The sequence below is a fragment of the Melanerpes formicivorus genome, unplaced genomic scaffold, assembly GCF_026170545.1.
Source record: "Melanerpes formicivorus ecotype bairdi unplaced genomic scaffold, bMelFor1.0.p_v2 SCAF_25, whole genome shotgun sequence".
NCBI classification, from domain to species: domain Eukaryota; kingdom Metazoa; phylum Chordata; class Aves; order Piciformes; family Picidae; genus Melanerpes; species Melanerpes formicivorus.
In genome coordinates, this window is record NW_027142377.1 from 7,342,042 (window position 1) to 7,361,436 (window position 19,395).

General features: G+C 38.5%; 1 protein-coding gene and 1 long non-coding RNA gene across 3 annotated transcripts in view; one reads left to right on the forward strand and one right to left on the reverse strand.

The window, feature by feature from the left end:
* The window catches only part of PLCB1 (phospholipase C beta 1), a 368,463-nt gene that overhangs the window by 24,078 nt on the left and 324,990 nt on the right, over nucleotides 1–19,395 (reverse strand). The gene's annotated exons all lie outside the window — the stretch shown is intronic.
* LOC137448564 (uncharacterized) lies at nucleotides 300–17,904 on the forward strand. The gene is made up of 3 exons (XR_010989137.1): nucleotides 300–363; nucleotides 16,781–16,831; nucleotides 17,764–17,904. It is a non-coding gene; the product is annotated as an uncharacterized lncRNA (long non-coding RNA).

Below are 19,395 nucleotides of genomic sequence, written 5' to 3' on the forward strand. Positions count from 1 at the left end.
CCCGAATTACGTGCTTGCAGAAGTATCTCTGGCTATCGCAGCAGGAAGGCCTTAGACAGCAATCATGCCTAATCCCATGAATTCAGTGCAGTTTGGGTGGAAAACCTTCAAGAACATCATCAAGTGTTTACAAGAGTGGTGCTGCTCCTTCACCAAATAGCCTTTTGAGTCAGTCTTGTATGAGTGCCTGAGCAGGACAAGGTGTGGTGACATGCTGCTGTTGGAAGTGTAACTACTGTTCATTTGCCTTCATCCTGAGTTGGTTTATCAATATTGCTCATATTTCTCTTTGGTAGGTCAAAAGAACAGCAGGATTGTCAGATTATCACATCTACTTAGAAGACCCTGATGTCCTGCATGCAGGTATGTGCTACTCCAAGCTGACTCCCTGGGATAGCTGTGGTTCATCACATGCTACCACTCTGAGTGCTCTGACTTAAAACTCTCTTTCTTAGAGAGGTCTAAGTTTTGCATCAGAGAAGTCCTGGAGGCAATCTATCAGCAACCAGAAAGACACAGAGGTTTGGCTTTGTGCAGTTACTAGAAGATGGCTATGAAATAATAGCCAAGAACTGAAAAAAAACGGGTGACTTTTTGGTTCTTGCTAAGTGCATTTGCCATGCCATTTTCAAGTGGCTGCAGTATGTTTCATTCACTGTTGTGTTAAATTATTGTGGTAATTGTTTTACTGTAAAATAAGTGTTATTTCAGGATTAACTGGTTTACTGCTTTGTATAGGTAATAATTGCAGGAGTATATTGCTGAACTTGGTTCTGTTTGGAGAAGTCGAATCACAGCTTTTTTATGGTACAGTTGGTGCCACTAAAACCTTGACACTTCCCACATCATTTATTTTACACTCTATCAAGTATTCATGACAGGATTTCATTTACGTTGTTTGGGAGTCAGGGCTGTAATGGCACCCAGTGTAACACGGTGATATTAGCTGTGAGTCAGCCATGGCATAATGGCAGGTTCACTGGGGTGAGCTGTATTTTGCCTCAGCTGTCAGGTTTGTTTACAAATGGAACTGAAAATTGAAACCTTTAAAAAGAAATAGAAATAGATGATAGCACAAAACAAAGTTTCTCATTTAATATTTAAGGATTAAATACCTTAATAACTGAAGTAATACTTTATTACAAAACATTTCCTCTCACAGCATTTTCTTAAACTGAATATAATTATTGAGTCACTTCCTTGGTCATGGGTAAAGATGCAGAACAATACGTTTGAGCACTGTGTCCTCATTTTACTTCCATGCAGATCCATAAAAGCCTTCTAATTGAGTCACAATGGCAGGCAAAAATGTAATTAGCCAACAATGTGGCTGGTTTTGATTGAGATCCTGTGTAAGGGAACTTATGCCACCCTCTCATATTGTGTTGCAACACATGAACAAAACCATTTTATTTATTTTCACCATGAACTCTTTCTCATCTTGGTAGCAGTGGGCTATAAAGCTACTGCATTAACACTGACACAAATGGTGTTACAAGACACATGCTGGGTATAAGATGGCCAGGAAATGGGTGCCAGTGATTGTGGTGGCTTCTACCATTTTGACATACAAAATAAATCTAAACTATTAACTGAGAAAGCAAAAGGTGACAGCTTGTAGCAGAAAAAATGTAGCAGCAAGAAGGTGAAATGTAAAGTGAAAAAAAGAAAGCTACTTTGTTTTGCATAGTTCCGTATCACTTCTGATGCATTTCAGTTTTCTGTCCCTTTGATCTGTATGCCTCACTGGTTTTGTGCTCCCACTGACAGACAAATCTGATAAAGGGCTTTACTTAAAACTGGCAATTTTTACAAAATTACATACATCTGCAGCACACACTTTGTTACTGTGGATGTTGGCCTAGTTACTTCAGTGAGGCTTGTAACTACTGATGGCAGGTTAAGATTTGATTAGAAACTTGCTTAAAACCAGTCTTGGAAAACACTATGGAGCATCCTCTTGCTAAACTCCTTACTTTGTGCAATGTGGTTACTTTTCCTCATTTTTGGCACCATTTTTAGCCAGCTTCCTTGTTAAAGGACAGATCTTGGGTTGTGAAAGTGTATGTCTACTTTGCCTGTGCGTGACTGCAGATATGTGTTGGCTCATGCTCATATGCTGGGATTTGGGTGTACAAAGGAAGCACGCCTTTGTCAATCTGCAGATTTCACCTACCTGGAGGATGAACATCAGGCTAAAATTAAGTAAACATTTCAAAAAAGGCAACATCCAAACATGATAACAAAACAGCCACTCTACTTCAGCAAACTCAGGACTTTCCATTTGATTGTTTACCAAAACACAGTCCACTGAAAGTAACAGAGATATCTGGATAGCATGAATTCCACAGAGATATAAAGTTACCAGTTTAGAAGGTATGACTACTTAGCTGTAAGCAGGGTCCACACCACTCCAAACCTGTATTCTTGATATCGAGTTTGTAAGAATGTAGTCTGTGCACTTGCACCATTAGGATACCCCCAATCCAAATTACATTAGTGTAGCAGATGTGTATTATATATTGTGCACACATATTTACTACAGGGGTGCTCACTAGTTTTGGAGCTCCAGGCATTGCCTTGTAGCTTCAGAAAGTCAGAGAGAAATACTAGGGTTAAATACTGAATTTCAAGTTCTTTTCTGTTCTGATAGTTGTGACCATAGTTGTCATAATCATCTGGTCTTTAAAGTCCCCAAGGAGCTTCATTATTCATGTGTGAGAACTATTTTTCTGTATGTATGTACAGACATTAAGAAACTTTTTGTGACATCTCTAATGCAGAAATAATACAGTACAGAAAATAGGTATAGTTCCCCAAATCATAACTAAGCAGCCCATTATCTACTACTTTTATTAGCACTGGGCAACATTTTACAGAAGACACAGACAAGAAGTAGAGTGTAGAAGAACACAAATGACAGGGGAAGTGTCAAGACACTATCTGCTCTTCAGAGTCAATATCTACCTAATGCAGTTTTCTGGAGACATCAGACACCAAAAGTCCAGAAACCAATCAGTGCAAGTTCAAGCTTTTAAAATACTGAATTTGAATATATTCTGGTTAATCTGATGATCTTGAATGTGTCTTCACTAATGCAAAGGGTCGTAAATAAGCTGCATTTTGTATTTCTGTGTTGTGTTCTCCAATTTATTGTAACTTTACCGTAAAGAACTACTGCCACAATTAACCCAGATTTATATTCCTGCTAGTGCAAAGAAATGTGTCACAGAATCTTACCATTCACCACCATAAATTGTGCTGACCTAACACTTCCAATCAAATGTTGTTAATATGACTAATATTCACAACTATCTTTTGTGAGTCTTTAAAAATGCAAGGAAGGCAAGTGTACTGTATCAGGGAGAAGAAAAAGGGAATGCTGCCTATACAAGAGAGCTGCCTCACAGAACATCATGTAGTTCTCTTAATAATTCATAACTCTCTCAGTTATTCAGCAACTTATATGTGTTGCTGTTGGCTCTGCCTTTGGCATACACATACAGTATTTTCTGAGACCACAAAATCACCATGTTAAAGAAAGGATTTATTTTTAAAAGCAAGTTGAGTGGAAATGGAAAAGTTTCAAGCAATGGTGCAATTCAAGTGACTTAAGACTTTTAGAAATGAAACATTAATACCTAGCTTTTCCTCCTCTTTCTGTACTATATTACTCTTACCAAGGGTTCAGATAGCTAAAGGGTACTTCTTTTGTGGTGACACTGGAGGGATGTACTTCTGATGGAAGTCCATGTAGCTGACTAAAATGCAAGCAGTGCTCACTGGCCACTAAACTGAGGGGGGGGAAAAAAGCCATCTGGAAATCAGTATATACTGGCCATTAATAAATCCATGGAACAAGCAAGGTTCTTCATCTTTATCAAAGAAACTGGCCTAAATTACTAAGCCATGGTTCCTTTTCAAAACTTGTTTCCAGCTGTGTTGTGTGTTGCAGAGTTCATCTTCAAAATAATGTGCTAGGTGTGTTTCACATAAAAGTGTTCTTTGCACAGGTGTCTACAAACAGAAGACTAACTTGCAAAACCAAGGGAAAAAGGGGACAGAAAGGTGCAATTTACAGCAAGGTTGCACAAACAGACATTGAAGACAAAATCTAGCTCATGGCAACACAGAAAGAGAACATACAATTTATGTTAGCAACTTGTATTCATAATTTGAAAGTTGTGAAATTCTTGTTCTATTCTCAGAAATAGATCAGAAAAGATCCTGAACGTTCCTATGACAAAGACAATGCACATTGTAGGTTTGCTTATTAATTGATCTGAGACTGACTGTGAAGTAGATAGATGGAGGAAGAAATGCAGGAGGAATAAAATAGTCTTGGCTTTGATCTCATTCAGTGAAACAGTAAAATCAATTCTGATTAATTTTACTGCATGACAGTGACAATCACTGGTTTAACAACAATGTGACTAAAACCCAACACCATGCAATTTAACTCTTCAGATACACATTCACAATCCAACTCCAGCAAGAATAGCCTTCATATACACTCCTGGTTCTCCTCCTGGACAAGTACATTTCCATTCCCACTTCCTATTGATTACTTTTATTATACTCTCTTGTAAAAATCCAAATACTATTATACAACATCTCCATACATGCCAAAAGACATACTTTCCAGCTCAAAAAACTCCAAAACTCCCAAAATTCAATCAAAGGTCCAGGCAGAGTATCACTGACATTCTTGACCATATTATAATAACACTTATTAGCTTGCAAGCTAGACAAAGATCAAAGGAATGAAATTTATTTCTTGGGCACAAGTATCCATTACTATAATGAATATTTGATACAGACTGTCCAATCTGGAACTCTTTAGTCCACAGTTCATGTTCCTCTGGCCAAGCATAAAGAGTCAACGCACCGCAATAATGCGACTGACAAGATTCTGTGAATGTCTCAGTGGATGACTTGAACTGAGAGCCTCAAAGACTTGTCCATCTTGGGGATAGCCTTGCTCCACTGAAGTCAGTCTGAATTTTGCTACTGGCTTCAGTCAGAATGCGTGAAAAGTTCACTCCCTGCTCCCTGGAAGCATATGGCAAATTTCCTTGGTCTGAGAGGTAGTCAGACAACTCCTGTGAATCAACTACTCATCTGAAAGTCAAACTCACTACAGAAGTGAAGAGAATGCTAAGGGACTCAGTATTGCTATGACTAATCCAGAAGGGCAGGTTGGAAAGGGATTATCTTGGGGTTCACCAGCAGTTCTAAAATGCAGGGAATGAAAGAGTCAGAGAGACTTAAATTACCCTTGGGAGTGGGCTAAATGAAGAAAGGAAATACAGAAGCATACTGTATTTTCGCTAGGCAGAAGTTTTGTACTGTTTGGTAATGAAGCCTTTTTAGCTGTCTTATAACAGTCCCATTACTGTAAAGCTGGATCCTTGTCTGAGTATCAAGGCTCCTATACAGAAAAAAATCCATGGTCACAAAAGCTGTTGAATCACAGGAGAGTATGAAGCTGTCAAAGACCTTATGCAAGAAATGCTGTTACCGATGACACTTTTCCTCTCATAAAGACTTTGTTTAGATCACATATTCCTTTGATACAGATTCAGTATTTCAGGAATTCTTATTAAGCAATGCTTAACCCGACTCAATCTTCAAAACTCAAGTGATACAAAGATCGATATCTATCTATATATATATATATACACACACACACACATATATACATATATGATATATATGTATTGGTACGTAGGACTGGGAATGACTTTGGCTCCCTGAGGTGAACCACAAAACTAAGAAATCATCTTGGCTCCATCTTAAAAATGACCTTCTGCCTGCACAATGATTAATTTTAAAATAAGGTATATAGTACCCAAAACTGGAACTACTTGTCCGATGCCTAGTTAAGCATCACCTAACCTAGTTAAGTTATTTCTGTAAGAACACAGCCTGCAGCAGTACTCAGCAATGGCTCAGTCTTCCCTCTGTCCTTAGAGTAAACAGGTCAAAGAGAGTAAAGCTCAGAATCTTTTCAGTGAAATATACTTGCTGCTCCAGTTTAGCAAGTGTACCGCATTATTTGATTGTTTTAAAGTGTTAATACATGGATTTTGTAAGCAAAGTACCTTCAGTGGCCTTAAAGGACCAAGTCCTCTGATCTTGGTGGTGAGACACAAATTGCTTTTCCATAAATGACACCCAAATTTGGAAGACTGCAAATTACAGAAAATTATTCTTCTTTCCCAAACCATTATTCCAAATCACACCAGTACGTATTCAAAGTGATACCAATAACATCTCTGAAATGATTATGAGCAAATGCCAGATAAATATCAGGCAAATGATGTCTCTGATTCAATGCCTCATACAAATGAAATAGTTCAGTCATCTTATCTGACAAACTGATTTCCTTTGCAACTTTCTGTAAGTCATTTTGCTCTGCAAAACTGTATGAAATGTAAAGTTATTATTTCAAATTTTGATACTATTAGAATCTGAAAGCAGTACTGTAGTCTTGTCTTACAGAGCTAGGAAGATAGCTTAGGCAATGTAACACTCTATGTTAAATACAGCAGATTGCACACCTCTCCCTGCAGTAAAGGGAGATTTATTTCCAAAGAATGGTCAAAATCCAAATCCTTTTCCTAATTAAGTGTTAGATAAAAGAATCTGTTACACAAAACATCAAGAAAATGTCATATCAAATGACTACAAGAGGGAAGTCCTTTCTGCCCCAGTGCTCCATTCATTAGAACACTTGTTTGTTTCTAAGAACAGATTTTCATCTTCACTCTTTTCTAGAAACCAAGTCAGCCTCAGACAGATAATGCAGCTACTGTTAATAAACTCAAAATGCCTTAATATCAATTTGCTCAATGGAAAATCCCACTTATTTTGAACTAATTCAGTACAGCACTACCTGTTTAAGATCAATTCACAGCAGACGACTTCCTATTTATTGCTAATTAAAATCATGGATTTCCTGTTCCAACCATCATATAACCCTGAAAAATTAGCTACAAGCCCCTTGTGTTATTGACTCAGCTGGTGAACTTTATCTAGACTTACCACCTAATTCCAAGGTTTATAAAAACAGCTACTCTAAGCAATGACAAAATGGCCAAAGTGAGATGAGGTAATGAAGGAAAACCAGGAGACATTCAATGAGATTTGCCTTCTCAACATTATGGAAAGCAGAACAGCTTAACTGTGGTTTTTATCTTCAGCCTGAGGAGCAAAGAGCACAGAAGACTGTAACTCTTTCTTGGCATGTAAATTTGAGGACCACCCAGCCTTTCTGGCCTTGAAGAGAATAATACTGTAGTTGTGTGCCAAAGGGATATCTGCAGGCAGCATCTGGGTTTGACCTTATCCACCCATACTTCTGTTGTCAGCTCTATACAAAAATGATTTCAGCTGATTGTAGCGGTAGATACAGTCCAATTCTTTTGCTTTTGGGACATAGTTATGTCAGAAAAGAACACAAGCATGGGAACAGCTAAGAACATACTAAAGTGGTCCTGAATTATGGAATATTCCATTAAGTTTAAACTGAAACTAGTAAGCATTATGAAAGAGAACATAAGCAAATGTTCTGGAGGATTCTGAATTCTCAAAAGTTACAGTGAGGCTCTTCTGAGAGCAGTATCATTCCAAAGTAGTTTTAAGATCCAGACTAAAGCTGTGCCAATTGTGGACCAATAGATAAAATTCTCAAGCCAGAAATAAGTGTAAAAGCTCTTATTCACCAGGCCAAACAGACTGCAATGACTGGTGCTAGGCTGCTACTGGGTTTTAAAATATTGCACTGAGTTTTACCAAACAACAACAAATGTCAATGCTACATAAAACCCAGGCCTGTGGATTTACACTGTCAGAAGTACCTGGATTTTTAAGTGTCCACTTTGTTACTAGCATTTTTGTTGACACCCCACAAATGCCTATTCAAACTGCTATCCCAGGATGCCCCTTACTAATTTTTTAATTGTTGGATGTTTAAAGTGTTTGGAGGAGTTAATCACAATATAAAAACATAGGATAATAGTCATGCTGAATGTATATTCACTAGGTGTGGTGGTTCAGGCTGAGTGCCTGCTGTTGCCACCACACAAGCCACACCTGTGGTGTCCCAAGGGGTCCAGCCCAGGGGGTGGACATGGGAAACTATGTATTTCATCCCATAATGCCCTGCTCCCTTATAAAACCATCAGTGGGGGGCCCACACTTCCTCTTTCTTCCTTCACCGCCGCCTGGTAATGGGGGGGAGCTATCTCACAGCCTATCGGGCCTGGCTAGGCCCAAGGCTAGGGGGAAGGGCAATCTCAGATCTGGCCAGCTGAGATTAGCCTAACAGGGAGGGGGGGAAGAAAGAGCCCTGGGGGTTTAGCATGTACTCTCAGGTGGGGATGAGATGCTTTTGGGTATGCTTTGGGATCTCTCTTTTGTCACTGTGCTTGTGTTTCTCTGTAAAATTTCCACTGCTTTTCCATTTAAACTTTCCACCACTTTTGCAATCCGTTTGTCAGAGTCTCAATTTTTGCCCATGGTGGAAGGAGCAGCCCCTCAACCCACCACGCTAGGTTTAAAAAAAGGAAGTAGAATCACAGAATGGCTTGGGTTGGAAGGCACCTTAAAGATAATCAAGTTTCAACTTCCCTGCCGTGGGAAGGGACACCTTCTACTAGACCAGGCTGAGCAACCTCAAGTACTTCAAATTTTTTTTTGTAATTTAAGTGTTATGTAATTTATTAGTTTGAAAACTGTGTTCAGGAAGCAGCTAGGGCAGAGACTGTCTTTCTGTGAGAGGCCCACACAGAACCAAGCATTTTAGAGCCTCTGTGCCTGCACTGAGCCTTGCAAATTCATGAACACTATCATTTCTCAAAGAGATGGGAGTCCCATTACATATGCAAAAATATAAGTGGCTTAAATTACTCTTGTTATGTTTCAAATTTACTCAGGCTCCAGAATTTTTTTTCAGGAAGATGTCAATTAAAATTTATGGATAACATAAATCGGTGTAGCTAAAGCAGATAGTAATCCTCCTTTTCCCTACTGAAGATGATGCCATTCTTGTGGGTACGGTTGAGCAAATTCTGTATCTGCTTGCTAGTTGCTGTTGCTAAATTAGTTAAGTGCATTAATGTAATCTGTTGCCAACTGGAATTAACAGGCAGGGCCATAAATAAAACAGAAAGTTGGGGGCTACTTAGCTGACTCAGCATACAGTTCCGAAAGCAACGACAGAATGCGAATCTATACATTGCCTGTGAAAGCTGATCAACAACAATGCTTTGCTTCCCTTCAACCTCATTTATTTGAGTACACCAACACACTCAGCAAGCCAGTAAAACCAGTAGTGCATATTCTTAGGAAAGGGAATTACAATGTGACAGTGGGCAGTTACCTCCCCCCTGGGGCCTATTCCACCTCTGCCAGGAGAAGGGCTGCAACTCTCTTGCTGTTTAAATGACAACTTTCTCAGGACTCTGAGGGGCTGCCTCAGCTGGGGTCAGTTTTGAGGCTGCTCCACAGCACTCACCACTGATGAAATGATGGGAGGTGATAAGAATGCAAGCAAATATTTGCAATAGCATTTATTTTATCTGTGCTTACTAGAAGAATAAAATCAAATTAATAATGATAAAATGAATATAAATGTTAATGCAGGTGTTGCCAAAATGTACTTTGTTGTTTAGAGGACTAAACAGTTCCTGTTCTTTGAACACTTGAAGCAGTTCTTTGTTTATCTTCAACTTGTTTTCTGATACAACTTATTATTTACAGTATGTCAAGGGAGGAACTTAATATCTAAGGACATTTTCTAATTAACTTTCTTAATTAAAAAGTTTGACTCAATTGGCTTCTAAATAGGATTGTCTAAACCCATCAAATTCATAGATTCATAGATGGTTGAGAATACATCTACACAAGCATGATCACAAATGTTCCCCATCTGCAGTTGTTACAGATGTTTGGCATTTTGAATGTCTGCTTGCAATTTCATTTGCTCCAAAAGTCTCTAGCATTGTTAGAGAATTATTGTTCCCTTCATTTTCTGCCAGACAGTGCATGCCTTTATATGAAGCATGCACTTAAAACTACTGGCTTTAATGAATTTCAAGTTCTGCTCTGTATATGAATCTGTAACAATAGTATCTGAAGAGATCCAACTTCACCATTTTGTGCTAGAACCTTACCAGGTTTCCTACCCTAGGAAATTGCTACTGCACTGATGCAAACATCTGCCATTCAGACTGAGATCTTTAGAACACTCTAAGAATTCACGGTCTCAGGAGGGACCATGACTTTATCCGGGGCCCAATGATATCCATAATGAAGTTAGTACAAGTCTTCCAAATTATATCTTTGAAATCAAACCAGTCTCATGAATGGGAATCTAGAGATCACATTAGTATGTCTGACTTGGTGATCAATTAGAAACAGGTGCATCCACCTGGGAAAATATTTAAATCCAGTAAAGTGGAAAAAGATGATTGCAAACCAGTTAAAAGCACTAAAATTACTTATTTCCATAGTGAGTTTATGTCAAGCAAATAACCACCCTCTTCATGGAGGCAGGGATGTTTCATGCCTAAAAATAACTTATGCTGTGCACCTATTGTGAATCTCTATATACCCAAGGCAGCCTGTAGTCATGGGTCAATTTATAATACTTATGTAAAATAATGAAAATTAGCTTAAAGCAAAATCAGACACTGTACTTTTTACATATCCATTGTGGGCATAAGCTGTGAGTTGCAAACTCTCTGAGACACAGTAGTTTAGCTGAATGGTTTTGGTACTAAACCAGACTTTTTCCCATATGTTGGAAAAGTGATCCTCAGAGGACCTTAATAGCTTCAGACTATCAGAATGCTTCAGCATTTGCTGTTTCTCTTTTTGTAATGCCAGCTGGCTTTCAGAAGATGAATTCTCATCCTCAAACACATGCAGGTTAGTCAATCGAATGTAACACAACTTCTTACACCCTCACCTAAATGTTGACCTCTGACATCCTTTATTGCAGGGAGGCATAAACTTACAGCTAACTCTCATGCTGACCCTCTTACAACAGGTTCACACAACTTTTCTTTGCTTTAGTACTAGAGAAATGGCAATAAAAGTGGTTTAATACATTTACTATGCAAGAATAGATTCTATATGCCCATAAAAAGTTTTCAGCATTCAGAATAACTACAGTAGTAGTAGATGATGAAAGCTGGAAACTACAACAGGTCCTGGCTGTAACTGGAGAAAGCAAATACCTCTGAATTTTGAAGACAAATAGTTCACAGTATGTAAACACACATGTTAAATTGGGGTGCCTGTGTGCAGACAAGAGCATTGTATTCTTATTTTGTAGTGGTGTTTTTAACTGCATGAGTCATAATGCAGGGAATGCAGGCTGAAGAAACCTTATGGCTTCCACACTTCACAGTATTTCCTCTGTTTAAGAAGAAAAATGTTTCTTTTATTCAGGACAATGTAAAAGTGAACTTTGCTGTTGGTTTGGCACGTTAAATCTATTTTGTAGATAGCGTGGAACCTGCAAATCCATAAATCTGCCTTTCCCCTTTCTTGTTTTCCGTAAAAGGGAAACTCTGACTTCATTGTTAACGCAGTCAACTAGGAAAACTTGAGTAGACCACAAAACTTCTCTGTGGGATTAGTGGTTTCAAAACAGAACTGGGAACCATCAGAAGTGAATTCTGTCATGAGACATGCCAATCTGAAAGATGCTTAAGCCAAAAATTTTGAACCCTGACACCTGAAGTAAGGCAGCAAAATGCAAAGTTAACTATGCACTCCAGCAAAGCCTTTAATACATGAACAATGCTGCACTGGTTTGAGTTGGCCACACAGAGGCAAGTTTTACTAAGCGTTGTTTTCCTTTTGGAGTTTTCTATTAATTTTAGATTTCAGGCCCACAGATTAAAAACTCATGCCCAAATTTGTCTTGATAGTGTCATTGCCACTGAGCTATTCTGGGTTAAGCTTCAGAGACTTTTAAAACCAGCGCTTTAAAAACTAAGTTTCCTCAAAAAAGACTTTCTTAGATAATACCTAGACTTCCTCTTTTTAGCAGCAATTGACCATTATGAACCATTTTCACTTTTATTTGGTGTCTTCCACCTCATTTATACCTGCTTTGAATTTCAATGAATTCGCAGTCATTCACTGAAATGTAAGTGATCGCAGTAATTCCTGGTTTGAAACTAGATGTAGCTGCCACTGACAAACAGCAGATTACTGAAGTGGCAGTGGTGATCAGCAAGATTTCCTACAGTCAAGAAACCTTACTTTTAGCTTTTCCCTTAAGTGTTCCTGTGCTTGCAGGTAACTCTCCTGTAGTCTCTGCTCAGTGCACCAATCCTGTTACCAAGGTCACCTTTGCAGGGTTATATTTGCATCCAGCTGACGTTGATTCATGTTGCCAGATGGCTAAGGACAAAGCACAATCGCTCAACAAAATGTGTGACCTACTTACACGCCTAACAATCTGCTCTTTAATACTTTGGAAATGCATGGAGACTTTGATTAAAATTTTAATATTGTTGTTCCATAGATAGCCCACATGTGGCATGTACATTTTGCATACATCTGTTCCAACAGGGCCATAGCATGATGCCTTCCAACTTATTTCTAAAACAGGGCATCTGAATCTGTAAGTCTCATTTCCTTATTTCCTAAAGGCACTCTCAAAAGTAATTACAAGTTATTGATTTACATATGTAAAACTAGTGAAGAGCCAAACACTCTCATGATGGCACCACATAAACAAATAATGATTGTAATGTGTCACCTCTAGGAGAGAAGAAATAAGACATTGTATACACAAAAGTCATGTAGGGTTTCTAACCAAATATATGAAAGTCATGGAGAAACCCTCCATCTGTTCTCAGAGTCTCACATACTGGATATGTGGGACAACATAATTTCTGCCTAAACTACAATCTGAAGATATGCAAGAATAGTAGAAGTGACATTTGGTCATTGAAGGCCAGATTCCCCACATTGTTCACGGCTTCAGAACATAGTAATTACTAGAGTGAATCAGATCTCAGGCTGACTTAAGACCTGCACTCTGCCTCTGCCCTTGCCTATTACCAGATGCTGCACAAAGGTAGAAAAGCAGGTGTAGATAAAATAATTCACAGCTTCAAGTATGTCTTCCTGGTACCTATCTTTAGTAAAGACTGGCTTTACTTCCTGTCAAACTACTGGTCGATAAGAATTTCAACTCAAAATATTTCATTTCAGAAATGGTTTCCAATCTATCTAGCTTTGACAGATTTTTCAAGGGCTTGGCACCTATAAATGAAGTCAGAGTGTTAAAAGTCCTGAGCATTCAGCAGCTCCTCTTGAAAAAGTTCATGGCCAGACCACCAAGCAAGTTTAGCTTGGTATGTATAACTCAGTTAATTAATCTAAGTGAAAACAGAATGCTTTTAAAAACACAAATCCTCCACACTATGAGAAAGGAAAGCAGAAACCAAAAATCTGGTAGAGGAACAAGTCTAATGTTACATTATAAATTGAAGATAAGGCAAGAGATGCTAGTTGGAAATTTTCCCATCACCTATTAATATCTATATTTGGAGGGAAATGAGAAGAGAAAGCCATACAGAGGGAAAAGCAGTTGTATCATAACTCACTAATGAGGTGATTACAGATAACAGAGTAAATGAGAATAGTTGGGAGTAATATTGAATAAAATAAAACTCTATCAGTGAACCAAATATTTCATTATTGAATAAAGATGTGAAGAGTTACACTCAGGATACAGCAGTACAGCATTTAGCATTCTCAAGTTCTCCTGCTGAATACAGTTTAAAGGTAGACACTGTATCAGGCTGAAGTGTGCTAAATGCAGAAGGGACCACTCCCTGACAAGTTTCTCTCCAACTTACAGGTCTTATGAGCCTAATTTTGTCTAGACCAAAAGGTTTTTTTCCTCTCTCCATAGCTCTGCAAGGTTATCTTACCAGCAGAAACACAGGAGAGCACATATAGGAACACTTTGACCCTGCTGTGCACATGGCCTTTGCCATAACACAGACATGGGTTTATTTTTACCGAGAAGTTCCCTACTCCTTGAAGATTTCCAGTTGCTTAGAAAGGACAATCCAGGTGCTTTAAATAAGTTGCCATAAATGAAGTTTCGAAGAGAAATTAATGCACACATCCAGAATCCAAAAGAAGTAGCAAAAAATTACCATTTATGTTACTATCCAGGAAAGAACAAGAGTTCTGGGAAAAATGTCAAGCACCCCCTTTTAAAAAGAAAAATCAGAGAAATCCCTTTTTCCTTATAAATCAAAGAAAACCCAGACCTAAATTTTAAGTAATATCTTCAATTTGTAATTTTTAGTGGCCATAGAACAGTAATTTGTTTTAAAAAAACCCCAAACTTATTAAGTATTTGCAGAAAGTATAATGTTGTTATTATGATTACTCTATCATACAAAGCATAAGCATCTTTGTCCAGAGCTGTACATTGGACTCAGACCCCAGGAAAAGCATCCTCATGGCACAGGACTAGGTCCTGTTACTGTGTCCATCTGGTAGACCTGATTCTCGGCTTCTGTTCTGCATAAACGTTTCTTATACAGAACATATTCTATTACAGGCACCAAATACATAGCAGAGATTCTTTTAGCCAGTGAGTCTGTTACCAGTTTAAGGTTGCATATTGCCCTCAACCCACAGGAAAGCTCTCACAGTTGTGCAGTCAGAGATCTGTCCAAAGAACCAGGAGATGACCTGATCTTCATGCAACAACGGTGCTAGTTATAAGCATGTTACTGTTTTTCTACTTGCTGGACACCAAATATGCTAATACAACCTGGATAATACTTTTCCACATCTGATTAAAACTTCTGGAGTCTTGTGTCCATAAGGACTGAGTGGTGGAATAACAAACACATCATAGCCCTCACTGCACATGCTATGTGAGTCAAACCAGGTCTTTCTCTGGGATGCTTAGCAGAGAGCATCCTCCTCCTTTGCTGGGTTTGATTATTTTGCTATTTTAAAGGTCTGTGAAGGGGGCAAAGTGTCTGTTTAATTTGCTGTTGTATGGGAGAGAGGCAAAGGTGTCTGTGACACTATGTTATGTTAGGAAATTGTTTGCTCTTGGTATAGCCTGCAGTTTTTTAAGCAACATGGCACAAAACCCAAATTGAGATGATTCCTTGACTGAGAACAAAGTAAAGACGGATGCTTCATTGGAAGTTACATCCCCTGATCCTGATTTTGCTATAAAGTCCACTGATTATTTTTTTCTCTATGGCTCAACCTAAAAATCAGTTATCTATATTTGAAAATGCAAGTTGTTATGGTAACGATACTTTGAAGAAAAGAGGGTTCGTTGGGCAAGTCTGTCTTTGAGACAATAGATACACTTAGTAAAAGTCATACTTGTTTGCCCTTTAGGTCCTTCAGATGGTAGTTTGCAACTAGTTTTTGTGCACTGTAGCTTTATGTTTATATATGGGCTATGCTGACACATTTACAGGGAACAAGAGCAATGTCTGTAACCAGCTAAGTACAGTAGCACAGCTTTCAGCAGTTTCTGCCACCTGTTGACAAGATGCAGCAGTAAGGGACTCATGGATATGCGGAGATGTGGCAGGTGCCCAGCACCATGAAAAAGAAAGCCTACAAAGTATGAAGGAATTATGAACAAAGCTCAGGTACTCACTCCAATTACCACTAGTGTACAAAGCATCTGTTGGTGTGGTGCCTTGGTTTAGAGAACACAGAGGAGAAAGAAAACTCTGTCGTGTTTCCCCAGCATAAACACGCTCTTTATGTTCTTCACACATTTTGCAGTTATGGAATATTTCCCTTTTAATCATGGAGAAAATAAAGGAAGGAGATTAGAGAAACAATTATTGAATTGAAAGGAATGGAATCAATATTTCAAAATGTTTTCATTTTGTCCCTCTCTGGCCAGAGAGACTGCTTATCATCTAACGACCTTCAGATAAGCATTACTAGCTTTCTAACAACGCTTTTGAACTAACTGAATTTTTCCCTAACATCTCATCTTTTTCCTTCTAATTAACCAGAAGGAAAAGGGATGGGAGAGGTTGGGGGTGGTGGGGCAGTGTCCTCCTGCCCAAGGAGGGTTGCTGTGCTGTTTTCTTTTTGTAAATACCTGTATAATATTGTAAATACTGATATTGATTGCATTCCATTATTGCTTGTAAAATACAGCTTCATTTGCTTCTCTGACTGACTTCAGCTGAGCTTTTGTTTAATGTGTGTGGGTTAAACCATCACACAACTGTACAGTCTTGAGTTGCCAAGAGAATTTGTCAAGGAAGAAGTACAAATTGGGGAAGAACAAGGAAAAAGTGGAAACTGGGAAAGCCTGACTTCTGGCAGCAGAGAAGAGAAATTACTTCATCTGATGGGCTAAGATCCAGGTAAAGCTCAGACTGATTCAAGCCCTAAGAACCAGATGGAGCTATACAAAGAGCAATGCTGCGCTATGACTGTCTGATGCCTCTCACTGAATGTTCTGAGAAAGTGTGCGCCAGGGACAGAAAATCCTCAAAGAAAATGCATTGGAAAGGAAATGTCTGTGGAGTAGGTAAAGCAAGGACAAAGAGAGCTGCTCAGTGTGTTCAGTTGGTAGCTCCCCTAAAAGCCTGCTTTCTATTCAGGTCACAAACTGATCCAAATATTAACATACAACAGTTTAATGGATTAAGGCCATAACTGAACATAACTCCACAGAAAAACCTCCCAAATGTCAGTTACAAGAAATTGAATCCTGTTTTTTTTACAGGTGGATAACAAGAACAAAAAACCCCACAAAACAACCCACTCCCAATAACAAGTAAGCAATTTCAGTGGAATTAAGGAGTCATAGAGAGATCAAGGACGTTTTGGTGTGTCTTCCTGTATAGGATTCTGCACCAGAGAGGGAAGTGCAGCAGACATGTAGGGGAAGAAAGTGGGGGGCATATGATTAAATGATGCATTAAAAGTTTGTTAAGAGGCAGCTAAAAGATAGTTAGACAATTTGTTTCTTTACATATTAGCATGTTCATGAGAGAAAAGAATGCCTCAAAAGCCTGTATCAAACTGCATATTAAAAGTACCCAGAACTAAAATGGTAGCTGCTAGGCATTCAAAACATTTTTAAAAGCTATTAGGTGAAATGAGCAAGAAATATATAATGTGTAACTGCTGCCAGATATTGCTTGCCTTCCTTATAAGCTATGACAATAATCCTGACAAGAGCAATATGGTCTGTGCTGTGGGAAGGCTCCCCCGGTAGCTGGTGTCTCAAGAGCTACGCTTGTAGTAACTAATGATCTGGTACCGCAGCCTGTACATGCACTCCTACAAAATTGTGTTAAGGTTTATATATGAAGGGCTCAAGTGAGTGACAGGATAGAAAGGAAGAGCATTAATACCTGCAAACAGGTTTGAGAGGGCCAGCTAAAGAATACTGAGGACTCTTGTGTCTACCGATAGGAAGCTCATACAAGGGGAAGCTGGAATATTAAATAAGGGTAATTTGTGATTCCAATGTGAGAAGAATAGTGTGTTGCACAGAATATAGGATAGTACAGATGAGCCTGACTGAGATACTTCCTCTGGGTAACATAAATCTAGTAAGGTTATAGATAAAGGGGGATCAATTAATGCTCTGAAGGCAGCTTTTCATATAAAACTGAAGGCTAAGTTGTTACTATTCACATAATGTTAATAACACACTTAGAATTCCACAGGCTGTATTATTAATACTGCATGTTGTCACAGGCTCATACATCAGATAATAACTCTGCACAGATATCTGAAGGAGAAATAGAAGCCTTGACCTGAGAAGCCACCATAAAACTTATTGGAGAACATTGCTTTCAGTGGAAGCTGTGCAAAGCCATTTACCACCAGGAAAACAATCAGTAAGTCACTACAGAAAGGACATTTTTAAATGCCCTCTACATAGTGAGTAATTCTGCAGACAATAAATTCAGCAAACCAACATGAGATGCTAGAGAATTTTTTCACAATATGTTATCAACTCTAAATACAGTAATTTTCTGTTTCTGTGAGCTAGAAAGTAACATTTTTTTATATTACAACAATCTACAAATAAATCTGACTGAAATGGGTTTGGGAAGGAGCTAACTGGGCAAGCACTGACGACAACAGCATTAGCAGTTGAGGTAGTCATTACTAAGCTTTGTGTGCACTTTGTGTGTAAAGATGGTTTTAAAATGTTAGGACATAGCTCCTCAGCCAAAAAATAAAACTAAAAAGCAGGAGTTCAGATTACTAAAGGATCTCAAGTGGTCTGCAAGTGTACTTACACAACTAGGTGACCAAGTAAGTTGTGGTGGAATTACAGTAATTACAAGATAATTACCTGGTCTGCATGAACAAAAATGGACTATCAGAATACAGCAGAAAAAATATCCATGTAGAAATAGAAAATATATTTATTTCATTAGTGTAAAAATCTACATAATGAAGTCTGATAAACTATGAAATCATCACTATTAATCTGAATTTTGTTACAAGAAGTTCTCAGTGAAAGAGCTTTCCCCATCTCCCACACCAGATGTGGCAGATAGAGAGGTCAAAGCATCTAGATAATCCCTGGAAGCAAGAATGCCAGATTAAAAAACATGCAAGGAATGAAAAATACCATTTCCAATTTGAAAAATGAGAAAAGAAAGTGATTGGAAGAAAGGGAACATCTGTTTTCAAGCTGTCAAACCAGGCATCCACAACAAACAGGAGTGAAAAGAGCTAGTGTTAGGCAGTATGGTTTATGCAGCTCCAGAGGTACAGATTTATTCCATTAACAGGAGAGTCTGCACATTAATAGGGAAGTCATGCACAGAATGAATGCATGATGACATTTCGATGCCTCATTTGTCTTCTCCCCTGCCAATCCATCTCTTTGGTTTGCAGTCTGCCATTATTCACAATGTGTTAATCTTTGGGGTGAGGATCTAAACATGTTTTAGCTCTTTCTGTATGACAGCATTCAGAAACGGGTACTTGCTTAAGCCCTGCAAACACTCTCTCCTCGGAGTGCACAGTCACTGCAGTTTAAACACAGATTGCTGAAAAGAGAATTTATCTTGCAGCTAATTCTCAGTGAAATTCTCTGTTCATGACTTTCTCTTATATTTACTATCTAATTTGCATTTATATGCCCTGTATTATCTAAACACTTCATAGTCTCCAATGTGCTTAACCTAACAAATCTCTAATATAATTCGGGAACATTAGGGAAGTTTTCTGTAGATAAGCAGGGATTGCAGTAATTTGTGGTGTCTAACAGGCACTGGAGCTAGAAGGTTAGAATTCTATTTTTTATAGAATGGAACGAAGGAGATGGATCCTCTGAATTGCTAATCAGCTGCTACTCTGGACACATTC